At 34.3% G+C, this 17262-nt stretch overlaps 1 long non-coding RNA gene across 1 annotated transcript; it reads left to right on the top strand.

Annotated features, from left to right (window-relative positions):
- Positions 1-2910: 2910 nt before the first annotated feature.
- Positions 2911-16571, top strand: LOC118762773. Its single transcript, XR_004998523.1, has 3 exons — positions 2911-2925; positions 9925-9928; positions 16513-16571. It is a non-coding gene; the product is annotated as an uncharacterized LOC118762773 (long non-coding RNA).
- Positions 16572-17262: the final 691 nt, after the last annotated feature.

A 17262-nucleotide genomic window follows, 5' to 3' on the forward strand; every position in this document is an offset into this window, starting at 1 on the left:
AAAATTTGTATCTTATTTCAACAAAGTGCTTATTCAAAGACAGATAAATCTTTACTTTTCCACTCTACCAAAAAACAAGAAACAACATTCACAACTGCATTGCAAAATCTTTATACAGGTAATAATAGTTTTCAAAAATATTGGAATAATAAATCCTTGTCTTGACCCAGACACAATATAAAAGCAGTTACTGACCAAGTTACCTGAATAATCATTAGAACACTAATAAATTTAAAACACCTTGTTTTCCAAGTTAATTTCACCCCCCTCTCTCTCTCTCTCTCTCTTTCTCTTTCTCTCTCTCTCTCTCTCTCTCAATATCTATTTATCTTCCTACATCTGTCTCTTTCTGTCCCACTATCTGTTTCTATCTCATATTTTCTCTTTATTAATTTCACCCTTATCTTCCCTTACATCCTCCTCTCTCACACACATTTCATTATCAAAATATCTCAAATTATTGTAATTTCTAAATTAGTAAACTCATTTCTTTGAGCTCTCCAAGACAACAGAAAAAGTCAGACAAGAGATGCTTTACAAAAAAATTATATAAATGAAAATAAAGAATAAATAAATTTGCAAAAAAATTTCTTTTAAATAACGACTTATTTAAAAGAAATATAAATTATTTATTTTTGGTTACTTTAAACCATTTATGAATTTTTTATACTTAAACAAATACTGACATTAGATCCAAATCTTAAAATAAAACAAATTCTGATAATTCCAGATGGCATATTGACAGAATCAACAGCACTATGTATGCACATACACACATATATATATATATGGTTTGTATTGATATCATCATCATCATCATCATCGTTTAACGTCCGTTCTCCATGCTAGCATGGGTTGGACGGTTCGACCGGGGATCTGGGAAGCCAGAAGGCTGCACCAGGCTCCAGTCTTATCTGGCAATGTTTCTACAGCTGGATGCCCTTCCTAACGCCAACCACTCCGTGAGTGTAGTGGGTGCTTTTTACGTGCCACCTGCACATATATATATATATACACACACACACATACATGTGTACATATATATATATATATATATATATATATTTCAAATAATCATATATATATTTGTATATTCCAAATAATTATAAAGAATACAGAGACTGGTACATCATCAAATTTCTCTTTTAATTTTATATTTTGTCATACAGCATAATTTGTTGGGTAAATTGACCTACACATGTTTTTGCTGCACATAGTATGTGCAGTTACACATGCAATGGCTCATAATTTTCTATAATTTTCTATGCACTTTCATTCAGGATCCTTCAAAAAGCAATCATCAACGCTAATTACTACTTGATGTAGTAAATCAAAATCTGGAATATACCTGAGAGCTACTACAATAACCACCTGGATAATTTATCCCTTTAAACTCACCCTGTATTAATATGTATATATATATATATATATATATAAGGTTAACTGAGTTAGAAGTTAAAATAACTGTCTAAGTATCCATTATACTACTGGTATATTACTTATGTTTAACCATGGGCATACATATGCAAGCATATTATGCTCATGAATTATAGGTAAAGACAAGGATAAACATGAGTTTATCAAGAATCAAAATTTAAAGAAAACAGAAAATAGAGAAAATGGAGAAATTGATGGAAGTCAACTGTTGTCCATCAATATTTCTCCATTTTCTCTTTTGTTTGTGTGTGTGTGTGTATATGTATCATCATCATCATAGATCTAATAAACTATACTAGAAACATCCCTTACATAATAGCAGAACTAAGAATGGAAACATAATTGGGATTAGCCAATGCTACAGCATGAAAGCAGCTATCAGTAATTATTTCACAGCTACACAAAAATACCACAAACTTTTTAATAGGAGCGATAAGATTAGATGTAGCTGTCTGTTTGCCATTTCTTCTCAGACCTCAAATGACATTCTAAGACTTCCATAAAGTTAACCTCTCCGTTTCATCTCTAAAGCCAAGTTGCTACTGAGATTTGTCTATTTCAAGAGCCTAACTTTCTAAGTCGGTGACATAAAATAAATAAATAAAGACCCCATTTCAGTCACAAATGACCAAAGAATTGCACCTAGAAAGTTTCCCCATCCAAGGGACAAGTTTGAGCAAGGTTATTTGTGAAAGACCAGCAGTCACCTATGCATACCAGTTTTCCCTCTCCACACAACTGATGCTGACCAAAGAAAAGGCAAAGGCCAATACGGCTTGATGCCAGTGACATTGCAATTCATTTCTGCAGCTGAGTGAACTGGAGCAACGTGAAATAAAGTGTCTCGTTGAAGAACACAACACACAGCCTGGTCCAGGAATCAAACTCACAATGTGATGATTGTAAGCTTGATACTCTAACCTCTGAGCTAGGTGCTTCCACAACTCAGTGATATACAGAGTGAATATATCACTTATTAATAGAATGGGACATAGAGATGATACCTTTAAAATAAAATATAACTAGCATGTATATAATTCAGGTCTACAGACGAAACTAATTCTACCTCTCTCTCTCTCTCTCTCTCTCTCTCTCTCTCTCTCTCTCTCTCTCTCTCTCTCTCTCTCTCCCTCTCTCTCTGTGGAAATTATGGGGCAATAAAATCAAAAACACTTCTGTAACCTGGGATATCATGGACAAGAGACACTTGTACTTTACATTGTGTGTCTCCAGAAATTCCATATCTTAACCCTTTCGTCACCAACCTGGCTGAAACCAGCTCTGGCTCTGTAGTACAAATGTCTTGTTTTCATAAGTTTTTAATTAAAATCTTCCACCAAACCTTAGTCACAATTAATGCTCCTAACACTAGCTTAATGATAAATAAGTTATTTTACTAAATTCTTTGTTATATTTAAAATAATTGAGAGAAAAACAGAGCATCTCAAAATAAATACAGTAATGAAAGGGTTACTCAGATTACCAAGAGTGCTGAGTGACATTTCATCATTTTTTGGCCACACATCAAAATTTAGCTGTAGTAACTCAAAGATGTGTTCACTAAAGCTGCTAGAAATAATAACTGAATCTCAAATCACACCATACTGTCTTACAACAAATTGGATAATGACTAGATTGTGGTATCATGCAGATTCTATCAGATACTAAGAAGAGCATCAAATGATATCATTTACAATATTGACTGTCATTTAGATGTGTACGTGTGTGTGTGTGCACACGTGTGTGTGTGTGCATGCATGCCTGCATGTTAGTATGTATAACAAACTAACATGTTAGTATGTAAAACAACATGCCTCATCTATCTTCTGATGTGAGGTCATTAAGTAATTGTCTAATATCTATACTTTATTCTGTATTTATAACTTTTTTTAACTGTCAAGATTATCATTTCCCCTGAAAGTGAAGTAAAATAGCAGCTTTCAATATAACACACATCTAGAAATCTTGATCACATGTGCAAATCTTTCCACATGCCAACATTATAATTTAATCAGAATTTTCATCTTTCTTAGGTAACACCTGACTTCAGTTCACATTCTCAGTTGAAAATTTCAAATGCTGTTTGAGAAATGATATAAAAAAACACACACACATTTATTAAAATGCTTAATTGATGTATCCAGTAGTGAATTTAAAATTATCTCTATCATTCATATAACAAAGAAGAAACTTTTAATAGAAAAAAAAATCAATAAACACTTCCAATTTTTCTCTTTGAACTATCTTACATACCAACTATCAGCAACAGTTGTCACCATCTATATATTATTATATGTTCTTTTAGATCATAAACTTTCTCATATGTTTATCTTTGAAAGATTTTAATACATATGTTGAATTCAAACTTTTTCTTCCCTAAGTCTTAAATAATGTATATTTTAAGAATACATTTTTTAATAATTATAACGTATTACACAATTAGTAGACGTCTGATTACTAAAGGTTTATAATCGGTCTGGCATTTTGATAGGTCTTAACATAACCATCTTTCAATCAACAGGCACTATTCACTATTACACTTCTTTTCATTATATTCTTCATTCCTATTGTGATTTAGATAAAAGCCAGCTCTGACCATAATGACCTCTCCAACATGGAATGATGATGATGATGATGATGATGATGATGAAGACAACAATCATGCAACAAAGATGACGCACTGTTGATGACACTGACATCAACGCCTGTACCAAAGACACTGACTGTGGTGGTGGTGACTGTGGTGACGGTTGTGATGGAGATGACAGTGGCAGTGGCAGTGATAACAATGATGGCGTAACATACAGCAATGGCAACAGCAACAACCACAGCAATGATGGTGATGACAATGACAATGAAAATGATGATGGTGACATGGTTAAGAAGTTCCTTCTTCAAATCCAGCTGAAGTTATTTTTAAAATGCTTTGCCATAAGGCAATTAGATCCCATTGCATCTAACAGCAATAAAATATAGAAATATTAAAATTAGATATAATTACTGGGACATGATCCAAGAAATTCCAAGTCCCACTCTTTAGTGGTCCAACAGTATTAATAAGAAATATCCAATTTGAAAATATATTCTTCACTTATAGAATGGAGTAAAAATAGAAAAGCTAATTTTCATAAATCCCACATATGGCTGTTTGGTTAGGAAGTTTACCTCCTAATCTTGTCATACAGGGTTCAATCTCATTGTGCAATATTTTTAGCAGTCTTCTACTACAGACTTAGTTTGATCAACACCTTCTGAATGAAATTTGATAGACAGAAAATGTGCAGAAGCCCATCATGTGTGTGGGTGCGGGTGTATGCTTGTGTATGTGAGTGTGTGTGTGTGTGTGGTGTGTGTGTGTGTGTGTGTGTGTGTGTGTGTAGATACAGGCCTGGCCAAAAGTCACCTGACAGTAAATCAAAACCATTTAATTCCAAGATTTATTTTTGTTTAACAGCTAAATGAATTTAATAAAATCATCTAAATATAAAACATCATGAAAATTGTTCAAACTGAAATCTTTCTTGAGTGACACCCTTTTTCCAAATGAATAAATAAAACTGAATATCAAGTATTTATAGAATTTTGATTTACTGTCAGTTGAGTTTTGGCCAACCCTATATATACATCCATGTAAGTATGTGTGTGTTTATATATGTACATCCATGTACATATACAAACACACACATATACATACATGTGTATGTGTGTGTGTGTGTGTGTGTGTGTGTGTGAAAATGGGAAGCAAACCAGTATATCTGGACAGAAATACCTTTTGGTATTCATGCCCGACTGAGTTATCCTTATATCAATGTTACTTTTGTATTTCCTGTTTTGAAAGAATGATGAAATAAATATCAGACATATACTGGAAGTTATATAATCACAAAATTCCTTGAACACTGCCCTAGCTTCATTGTAAGTTTAATGTCTTAAACCAATAACAGAAAAATTTTTAAAAAAAACATTTTTTATCATTTTTATAAGAATGATTCTAATATTCTTTCACACCTATCAGCATAATTCTTGTAAAATTTTCTGCGACATGTTTAAAAATTTTTGTTGTCCTTTAATTGAAGGCAGAAAAATTGTGCCCACTATTTTCTCCAGGGTTTTCAAGACTAGAGAGAAGAAGGGATGAATATATTTCAGATCAAAGACCTAATTGAATGCTTACAACAGAGCGGTCTTTGTTAGAGGCATCCAAGGATCAAGAAGTGTTCTGAAGAAGAGCAAATGAGCAAAGTGGTTAGTGTAGAACCTTGAGAGTGGAGAGGAGGGTCACAACATGTGTGGCAAGAGGAAAAGCCAAGTGGGAAGGGAATGCCTGTTAAAGGTAGCATTCTCAAATCTGATACCTGTTTCCACCCAAAGGAAAAAATGGTTTTTTTATTGGTTTCCACACAGTTTCTATCTACTAAATTTCACTCACAAGGTTTTGATGAATCTAAGGCTATAGTAGAGGCTACTAACCCAAAGTTTTGTAGAGTTACATTGAACCCAAAACCATATGGTTATGGAGTGAGTTTAATGAACATAGCCATTCCTGCTCCAATTCACTAAGTGTTTCAAGACTTAATTTCATACAAATTTATTTTCAAAGATTTCACTCACTATAGAAAAATTACCTTATTTATTGGTTCCAAGCTGTATCGCTGAATTTGCTAAAGAATGAAAATTTTTCCACTCTATTTTATTTAGAAATCAATTTGCCTCAATTTACTCTGTACTTTATTTTTATATTTTCATGTTAATTTTTCTTTCTCATTTGAAATCTTTATAAAACAGGTTTTGCTTCATCAGATTTGAGAATTATTCTAAATTAGAATACATTATTAACTTAATATGCAATTTTGTATTCTCTATTTTTTCTTAAGCTAACAATGTTAATTTTCTCTGAAGCTAATAATGTTAAAGAAAATGTCTTGTTTATTTCATGTCTCAGAAATTATGCATGGTTAAAGTATATTTATTTTTTTATTGGAGATTCATCTCAAATTAGTCAAAATATATGTTGACAAAAACTGAATGTGTAAGCTTTCCTTCAGACTAGTGACAAGAACCAGCTTCAGAATATAATTGACATTTTCTCATGATATTTCTAAATCTTGACGCATAGATGTCAAGTCAATGACAACCATTATTAACTCAGCAAGCATATCTTTGAAATATAAGTATTTATATCAGCAAGCTAACAGAAATGAAGTTCATCTATTTTCAGTCATAAAGAAACAAAATCAAATTACAGGCAAATCTTTAGAGTCTTCCTTCTTAAAATAAAAAAAAGCTATTTTTTGATGTTGTCACTGTAAAACCCCAGTTCAGGTGTAATTGAACAGATCTTTGGTGTACAGACAGCTAGCTGCACAATGAGCTATGACACATAAATCTATTGTAGATGTAATATCTTCACTTCTAGTTGAGGGCTATATAACACACTTTGATATGCAGTGGAGAATAGTGTAGCATGATGGAATGGACATGATCTACTCTGTTACACAAACTATTACATAAAATCTACACATAAGTCTAGACATAAGCATTGTAACATTATACTCAGGTATTTTACTGTGTTTCTGGGAAAAACTCTTTGCTTTTTATAGCCTTATTTCACTTATCAGAAACAGGTATCAGATTTGAGAATGCTACCTTTAACAGGCATTCCCTTCCCACTTGGCTTTTCTTCTTGCCACACATGTTGTGACCCGCCTCTCCACTCTGAAAGTTCTACACTAACCCCTTTGCTCATTTGCTCTTCTCCAGAACACTGAGCATATCACCCAAACCTTGCTGAAACCAGATATCATCTTAGTTTGCAGGGCAACAAAGCAGCTAGTACGTTTGAAGTTAACTGTGCCCAGAGAGGAGAGGATGGAGAAAACTCAAGAAAAGAAGAGAACAAAGTACCATGAGTTGGTAAAGGACTACTGCAAGAATTGGTAGTGAGCAAGGTGTTTGCCAGTGGAAGTTGGCAATGAAGGGTTTGCTAGTTATGATCTGAGTAAGGCAAATAGAATGCTGGGTATTTCAGGAGCTTGCAGAAGAAGAGCCATCAAGACCAACACTGAGACAGCTAAAAAAGTGTTTAACTCGGTATGGCTGAAAAGAGGTGATCAGTGTAGGTCAGTAGAAAATCACATGGACAGAGGCCTAAGCTAAATCAAAGTTGGGCCATCTGTATGAGGGTATATGTTGTATAACCTGAAATAACCTGTGGTTCCAGGATACAAATGCTGATGGTGTGTTCAAGAATTGCATCTGTAGATGTATGTTAAACCTTCTGACAACAATTAAATAGAATAATATATGAACAAGATTCCTATATGAGAAAGCAAATTATTGCTGTCCCTACCACTAAAATAATAACTAATTTGGTTAAGGAGATAATATAGTCACTTGACCTGCAAGAAATAGTGGCCTCATAAATTTCTCTAAAAAGCACACAAGTAAGGGATATCAATTGTTTCGATCTACTAATCATAAAGATATTTACAAGTGATTATCATATTAAAGAATATATGATACAATAACCTACTTCCATTGCAATAATCTACTGTCATTGCTGTTGTTTAGCTTTGGGTCAGCCCAAATGAGCATACCAGTGGAATTATAACTGCCTGGAGACATTATAATTTTGGTCCTCGCCTTTAATGTGATACAAAGAAGTAAAGTTTTGCATCACTTTGAAATAATTGGATAATGGAAGCATCTCACTAAATCTCTTTACAAGACATATCATCAAAATTGGTTTTTGATTCTTAATTAAGGTCTATTCCCACTTCACCTACTCTACAAGTGACTCTGAGTTTTAAAAAGAAGCATGAAAATCACACAATCTCACTTCTCTGTCTTTGCCTTCGAAAATGCGTTACTTTGCACCAAAATAAGAAATCAATAACTCCTTTGCATTTAAACATTCGATTAAGAATGAATGACAGAAACTGGGTGAAGATAAGATGTCTTTTAAGATGGTTGATGACAACCAAAGCAAAAGAAAGTAAATCTGTTCTGCCAGAATCAAGCCTTATGAAAGAATTTGTAAACTCTGATGTTAAGACACGACTAATTCATTTCAACTAATGAAGAACAACTGTTGCTGCTACTGCAGCTGCTGTTGCTATTACTACCGCTGCTGTTGTTGTTGCTGCTGCCATTATTACAATTGCTGCAGCTGTTGTTGTTGTTGTTGTTGCTACTTGCTGTTGTTGTTACAGCAGCTACTGAAACTGCTGCTCAAGTAGCCATCATTGGTGGTGGTGGTGTTAGTAGTGGTTGTGATCATGGTACTGGTAATAATAGCAGTCACAGTGTAAAATTCCTGATGACAGAGCTAATTGCAGTAGTGGTGACAGTGATAATGATGACTGTTTTTATAGTGTTGCCCTCGGGGAAAGCCTAACTGAAAAGACCCATAGCTTGCCAAGATCCAGTGTGATCCAGATATACCTGCCTTACCTCCATTTAACTGGAGACTATACAACACATTTTGATATGCAGATGGTCTCACAAAAAATTTTAAATATATATGCCTTTTAATTATGTTTATACCAACATTACCACCAACAGCAACAACAGAGATGATGGTTATATTAGCATCAGCAACTATATCTGTTTAACTTGTGTGTTCTAAATCCAAATGACAGATTTAGCAAAAATGATACCAGATTCTTTGTCTAACTCTTCAGCATTCAGATTATTTTGTCCAATGAAATGCTTATTTATTCACATTGTTTTGAAGTAATCATGCATTATGTCGTATCTTCGAGATTTTGATGATATGATAGCTTATATTAAGACTAACATTGTCAGGAAAGTGTGTGAGCTGGATCTGACCAGTTTGAACATACAACAGGTAGAATATTTGGGTCAGATATGGCCAGTTTAAGTGCTAAAGGGTTAAATCCTTCCTCTTCTGGCATGGGTTAGACAGTTCAAAAGGATTCAACAAGTAGGAGGACCACATTGTACTCCAATGTCTAAGTTTTGACATGGTTTCTAAAACTTTACAAAGTGTACTGGGTGCTTTTTTTTTATGGCACCGCACTAGCAAAGTCACTATGCAACTTGCATGACTAAAGATCCTAGAAAGCTCTCATGACTGGAAGAAGAATGGAAAAGAGAGTAATGATATTAGGCCAGGTGATGAGAGAGGGTAAAGTGTGATGGAGGAACAGATTTTTGCTTGTGGGAAGATGGTAGTGAAGAGATTATTCTCAAGTATAAATAAATACACTTCAGACTGATCAATTCAATCTTGTTTTGGAAGTGACATGAGTATGTGACACTGACAAGTTTCAACAGCACTTCTAGGCCAATTTCATTTCACATAACTCTGAAGTATATTGTTTTTTTTAATAATATGTCTATAAAGGGATTTTCCCTGGACAAAAACCTCAGATTTTGACTTTACACCAATACACATAACACAAAGTATGTTATACAGATAAAGAGTAGAGACTATTGAGGGCAGAAGTATGGAAGAAATAAAAGAAAGGTGAAGGGACTGTAGTAAGAAAGGACTATAGGTAAGAAAGAAAGGGGCAGAACAGTAATGGTGATGAGACATGTAAAGTTTGTGTAAAGAGGATCCAGTGCTATCCTGTGTTATGAGTAAACAATGGGTTCTTCAGGACCCAGCAAAATGGTGATAAACTTGGGAAGTCTTGAAACAAATGTCTAAGTATTTTGGTTGTTCACTCTCAATACCAGCATATAACCACCTGATTGGAGAGAATACGAGAGTTATTTCAAGTCCTGTGTACTGAAAGAAGAAATGTTAGGAAGCCATCATGTTGTTGCTTAGCCTCAAGTCCACCCTGACTAAGTATAACTATCCCAACATTTTTTTAAAGTACAATGTGCTGTAAATAACACTATCTAATTTGCATTTATTAAGATGAAAAGACATAATTTGCTATTTTTAGGGTAACATTTTATTTAGCCCAGGTCAGCCTTGGCCAACAGACTTATGATGGAAAGCATTCCATCTATGACTATCGTATCTTTTTTAGAGTGGAGCATGCAGGATTGTAAAGTGTGTGTGATTTGAGAAAGATATTGTTGCTTTTTATAGGAGGTTGTGGTGCCATTTGAGAGCTCCTTTTGGTGAGGCTGTTCATTGTTTGTGCTTTTCCTTTTCTCTTTGTTGATATGTTGGTTGTAATTTAGTTTGTGTCATGTGTGAGGGTTATCAGAGCAGTTATTATGGAAATTGTTGTGTAACCCCACCTCAAGTCACTCCCACACAAGTAAAGCTAATTGTCTGAATAATCAGGGTTGAATTTCCCGTCTTTTGGCAGGCATCACGATTACAATTACAACCATCTTGTCTTTTTTCAGGCAGCTTCAGAAAAGACTTCTACATTATAATACTGCCCTTATAAGATGACAGGGAGTAATTTGAGAGAGATCTGACTATTTCCAGCAGGTTGAGTAGCTACATAGTGGTACCTCTATGATTCATATAAACTCATGTAATTATGATTTTTGTGTTTGCTGCTGTTGCTGCTGCTGATGTTGTTGTTTGTTGTCATTGTTGTTTAGTCTCAAGTCAACTCTGATCAAGGTATTCATTCTCTAAAAACAATGTGTCTAAGGCTACATTGCTAATGTACAAGTTCTTTGAGATTGTTGAATGTAAATTGAGATAGATTTGTTTACTATTTCTTGCAGTTTGTGGGATGACATAGAAGCCTTTCATTTAACCTGCTGCTGCAATATTAATGAGGAGTATATAAAATCTGGACACATTTTATTTAAACTGAATGTCTAAACTGAATAATTATGCACATATTGATTATTATATCATACAGCAAAGATCATATGAAATCGAGAAAAAGATCTCTAACATATTGAAAATTGCATTTCTGGAGTCTCACCACTAACACTCCACAGATAATGCCACTTTCAATTTGATTGTTTACTTATCAACCTGACAATCTTAGCTGACAATATTTTACTGGTTACCAGTAAAGTATCAATGAAGATATTTCTTGTATGTTATTCTGCTTTATCAAAGTACTTTTAGTGATATTTAAAAAGTAAATATAACAGACTTTGTATTGTCTGAGGAACATACAGCAAAATTTTTAGACTTCGTAATTAGATTAGTGCCACAGTGAAGAATAGATAAGATGACTTCTTTTACAGATGACTAACCTTTGCAAAATCAGTTATTGGATTGTAGGTGATGTGTGAAACAATAAACTTAACATCTCAAGCAAGAAGAATGCTAGACTAATCGCTTAAGTATTGAACTAACCTACAAGCAATGTATTTAGTTATCAATGAAGTGAGAGTTTTGGTTTCAATATAATCTTTTCTTAATTGTTTGTAGCACATTTTAAAATTACAATGAAAATAAAGCAGAAATATCTTTTATATTGATTAACGATCAAAACAAAATTAAATGTGGTAAATATTATAATTAACTTTAATCTTATAGTTAACTTGCTTTTGAACTTCAGTGTGACCTCTTAATTCCCTTGGGAAAATAATGTGTTGAAAATGGAATGGTCCTTTGTTCAATCCACGATTTTATATTTATTTATTATTTATTTATTTATTCAAATTTGCTGCAACAATTTGTTAAGAGTTATAAGTTGGAATTAAGATATTAAACCTGTAAACTTCACAAGTTAGTAATTGAAAATACATTCAGATATAAAATGTATCTAAATATAACAAACCAACAAGGGAGGCCTCTATGAGATTGCTTAAACTACTTGAAATAACAACCAAATTGATTCAAAACTATGTTCTATTATGTACAAAAAGGAACCTTGAATAATGGAGTCTGTGAGTACACTATTCCTGAAAATATAATGGAATAGTCATGGTTTGAATGCCTCCAATCATAAGTTTGCTTAATCATGGCTGACTTGGCACTAAACAACACTATCAAAATATAAATTACATGCTCTAGCTTTTATATTGCTGAATTACCCAAATATCACTTTAATTATTTATCATTGTTATTACAAACCAATGGCAAAGCCTCTACACAGGCATTTATCCTGCCAGAAATAACAGCAAAATTCACTCAAATCACTTTGTACTGTCTTAAAAAAGAAAGGCCACATTAAACAATATAGTCCTAGATAAACTAAAAGAAGGAAAGTTCGTGGCCAGAATGCCATTGGTCAAAGATCATCTTATTGATGGTTGACTAGGGCTAAGCATCTACATTATTTTCATCATTGAAGGCGGCAAGCTGGCAAAATTGTAAGCACACCAGGCAAAATGCTTAGCAGTATTTCACCAGTCGCTGCTCTCTGAGTTCAAATTCCACCAAGGTCAACTTTGCCTTTTATCCTTTTGGGGTCAATAAATTAAGAACCAGTTGTGTACTGGGGTCAATCTAATTGATTGGTCACCTCCCTCAAAATTACAAGCTTTGTGCCTATAGTAGAAAGGATCATTTTCGTCATTGTAAGAGGATCATCTACTTTTTGTCACACTTTATTTCTTTCACATAAGTTATCCTGCTTTACCAAAATTACTGGCAAGGAGTTTTACAACCATATGGAGTTTTACCAAAGCTCTATACAGAGTACCCAGTGCAATCTATGGACACATTAGAGGTGCAGCAGTATCACTGGAAGACTCATAGAGAAAGTAGTCTTTACATATGGAAGATGTGCAGGTGCATCAAACACCAGGAATTACAAGCATAGCTAGGTGGGAGGTAGAAGGGGCAGTCCACTCTGGACAGCACTTTTGGGTCTGCTGTAGGCAATATATGTTTTTCTGGGGTCCAGGGGCAGCAAATGGAAAGCAGCACACACTCTAGCTACACCAGTGCCACAAATGTACAAAAGATAGATTCCCTCAAATGTCAGGGTTTCCTTAGAAGTTGTAGTTTCCATTACTTAGGTAACCAAGTGAGCACTTGTAGAGTTTGTTCCAAAAGCATAGCTCCCCAAGAATAAGAATTGGTTGGGAAAAATTCAGAGAGCTACTACCTCTCTAAGTAATGAAAGGCCTCTTCCCCAGCAAAGAAGGTAGATTGTATGATGCCTGCTATGTTACATGGCAGTGAAACATGGGCTGTGACTGCTGAGGACTTGTGAAAGCTTGAAAGAAATAAAACCAGCATGCTCCACAGGATGGGTAATGTCAGTGTGTATATACAACAGAGTGTAAGTGATTTGAAAGAAAAAGTGTGTGTGTGTACACAAATAAGCTTCCATACAGTTTCTAGGGCTATAGTATGCAACACAATGGGGCTAAATCCAAAACTGCACAGTTACACAGCAAACTTCATAACTACACGGACATGCCTGCACCTTTACACACATACATATGTACATACTCTTATTCTGATCTCTCAACTACTTATTCTAGTAAACTAGTGACAGAATATGTTCTTGAATCTATCCTATAGCTATCATAGTCTATTGAAGAAAATACATTAAAGGCATCATTAAATGCATTACCAAACAATATTATTATTATACAACATAAAATACCGATTTTCTGTTTGTTTAACAATATTCTTTAGAGATCACATTTTATTGCTCTAGTCTTATTTTTTCCATTCAGTTTTGTATTTTTTGGTATCATACTACACATTTTTTCTGACTCTAAGCTGGACAACTTCCTTTTTCTCTTTACATAAAACAGTATTTGCATCATACCTTCCTTCTCTGAACAATTTTAATTCTACTTCACTAACACTTAGATTTTGCAATATAAAAAGTCATTTATATTTTACCTTTGACAATGAGAAAGCTCTTGGTGTGATAACTGATAGTAACTTGGGTTTGTAACAATTGAGAAAAAATGTAACAGCTTCTTCAAAGAAAAAAATTCTTTATAGTTATCAACAAAATAAATGTACAATACATTTTAAGAATACAATGAAGCCACACCTGAAATACAGTAACACTATTTGGATACCATACTTCAAGAAATACCAGATTTTTATGAAAACTGTATAAAAGAAAGCTATCAAATGTATTGCAACACTAAGAAGTCTTGCTGACTGAGTGCAGACATTGTGTTTTAATTTGACTTCAGTATTCCAGCTGAAACAAAAATAGACATAATATTTAACATCAAAATACAGAGATGTACCAGTATTTTTGACTGCCTAGATGTACCAGTATTTTTTTACTACAGTATTCTTTAACAAGAATAGTATTGACAGAGACTTTGAAGTTTCAGCCTGTTAAACCATCACTGTATAGTTTCATGGTGTACTCCACCAAAAGTATTGAGTAATCCTTCAGTGTCATGTAAAAATTCTATTTATTATAACTTAAAATAAAAACAGACGTTAATATTAATGTACGCATATAAGGTGATAAGCTGGCAGAATCATTAGCATGCTAGGCAAAATGCTTGCCAGCATTTTGTCTGTCTTTACATTTTGGGTTCAAATTCCATTGAGGTTGACTTTGCCTTTCATCCATTCAGTGTTGATAAAATAAGTGCCAGTTGAGCACTGGGATTGATGTAATCAATTTATCCCCTCCCCCAAAGTTGCTGGCCTTGTGTTAAAATTTGAAACTAATATTAATGTATGTGTGTGTGTGTGTGTGGTCCAAAATTGTTCAGAAATACAAAACACAGTCACAGGTGAGGGTGTATGTGTAAGGTTTCGCACCCACAAAGCCAAAGCCTTGTGGACAGTTCATCAACCATTATATGAATACAAAATTTTAAAGTATCTATATCGCAGATGTGAGGAAATGCTCAGAACTTGGAGAATACAAAAAAATGTTAATGAGGATGGGTTATTTCCCCCAAATCAGAGAGGGAAAAAAACCTTTATAGACTTGTTGAGGTCAAACAAGCAAATAGGGAGATCTAATTTTCCAGTAAACAGCACTTGAAATATTTAGAAAATACTTCTTTACGGCTGTTTAATGTGCCAGGCTTCTTATAGTCCTTAAGAATTTTGGTTATCTCTACAATGCAGATCTTACAACGGCCACTTCCATTAATATACAGGCCCGGATAATCAATTTCCACCTGATATTACACGGGGTCCTTTGATCTTTGAGGTGCCACACAAGGCAAGCCAGGGATGTGACTAACCATCTTTCTATGACTCTGAAGGATGACTGGTGGTTATGAAAATGTTTCTTGAACAAAGTACTCGCTGGACAAATATATTTAGAAACATGGGATGTAGCCCTATTCGCACTCCTGGAATGTTGGTAGTTATCTCAAATGAAAATGATAACCAATATTCCTTAGTGGATCACTTGAAAATTGTAGATATCTTTTTCATGTGAAACCATTAGCTTTTTGTTAATCCACAAATAAAGAATATTTATCCACTAAAGCAGTGTTGAGCATTCATTCTCACTGTTTAATAGTAGCATGTGTGTAGTAGTAGTAGTAGTAGTAGCAGTAGTAGTAGCAGCAGCAGCAGCAGCTGCTTATTATGATACAACATTAATAGGTCACTTAACCCTTTAGCATTTAAACTGGCCATATCCAGCCTAAATATTCTACCTATCTTATGTTCAAACTTGCCAGATTTTGCCTCTCACACCTAACCTACAATGTAATTCTAAATATAAACAATCACACCATCGAAATCCCAAAGCTATGAAATAATGCATGATTAATTGAAAGCAATGTGATTGCATAACCATTTCATTTGGCAGATTAATCTAAATGCGAAAGGGTTAAGAAAATGCTATGATGTTTGCATTCCATTTTCCTTTCCAGTGCAAAAAGGTTTTTAAATAAATAACCATAGGATAGTCTACATTGTACAAATTTCATACATTCTGAATTATATAATGTTCTATACAAATATATACTGAGGTGAGTTAAAAGTTTTACAATATTTACAAGTGACAGAAGATACCTGCTGAAGTTGGTTATATCATGGTAGTTGGTGCACTGAAATGTTATGCAATGCTTCACTCCATATGTGATTTGAAAGCCACACAAATGAATGTGCAACATAGTCTAATTCAGAAACTTGTACTTTATGCATCCAAACTGGGCCATAACACCATGGAAGCAACCAAAAACATTTGTTGAGCAAAAAGTGAAGGTGCAGTTGATCACAGTATAGTAACCAGATCATTCAGCAAATTTTCCTCCAGTTGCAAGAACCTCAAAAATCAGGCACGGTCAGGTAGGCCTAAAACCAAGGATTCTGAGGCTGTGCTCTTAGCCACAGCGGCAAATCCAATGAGTAGCACTTGGAGCTCAGCTTCTCATGGACATATGCCACTGTGTGACAAAAATATTCAGCATTGGTTAACAGAAAGGGAGCTCTTCTGCAGCAAGACAATGCAAGATCTCATACTACTCAAACAACCCAGAATAAATTCCAGAAACTTGAGGGAATCAAATTGATGTCCCACCCAGCATATAGTCCAGACCTAGCTCCTTTGGATTATTACTTGTTCCTATTCCTGGCTCACTTCCTGTTCTCATGATGCTTCATCAACCAAGATGGGGTGGAAGATTCAGTGAAGTAGATCTTTTCCTTGAAGGACAAAATCTGGTATCAGTGTGGACCAAAGAACAAGCAGAAAGGTGGCTTCAGATGGTGCAACATGATGGCTTCTACTTTGAATGCTAGGCTGCTTTTGTTTTAACTTGACAAATAAAGCAAATAAGTTACCAAAATATTGCAAAACTTTTGACTCAACACAATACTATTTAATATACTATGTAGCTGACAAACATATTAAATGCAGATCAGAATGACTGTTAATGTTGTATCCTTGATAATCAACTGCTATGTATACATAGCAAATTAGATTCAAGCTTCTCTGGATGGCCAAAGGATAGTGGTACATCTTCTCTGAAGAGGGACAGTCACCCCCAAAACAGATCTGAAAGATGTTTCTC

Source organism: Octopus sinensis, linkage group LG3 (assembly GCF_006345805.1).
Source record: "Octopus sinensis linkage group LG3, ASM634580v1, whole genome shotgun sequence".
Lineage (NCBI taxonomy): Eukaryota > Metazoa > Mollusca > Cephalopoda > Octopoda > Octopodidae > Octopus > Octopus sinensis.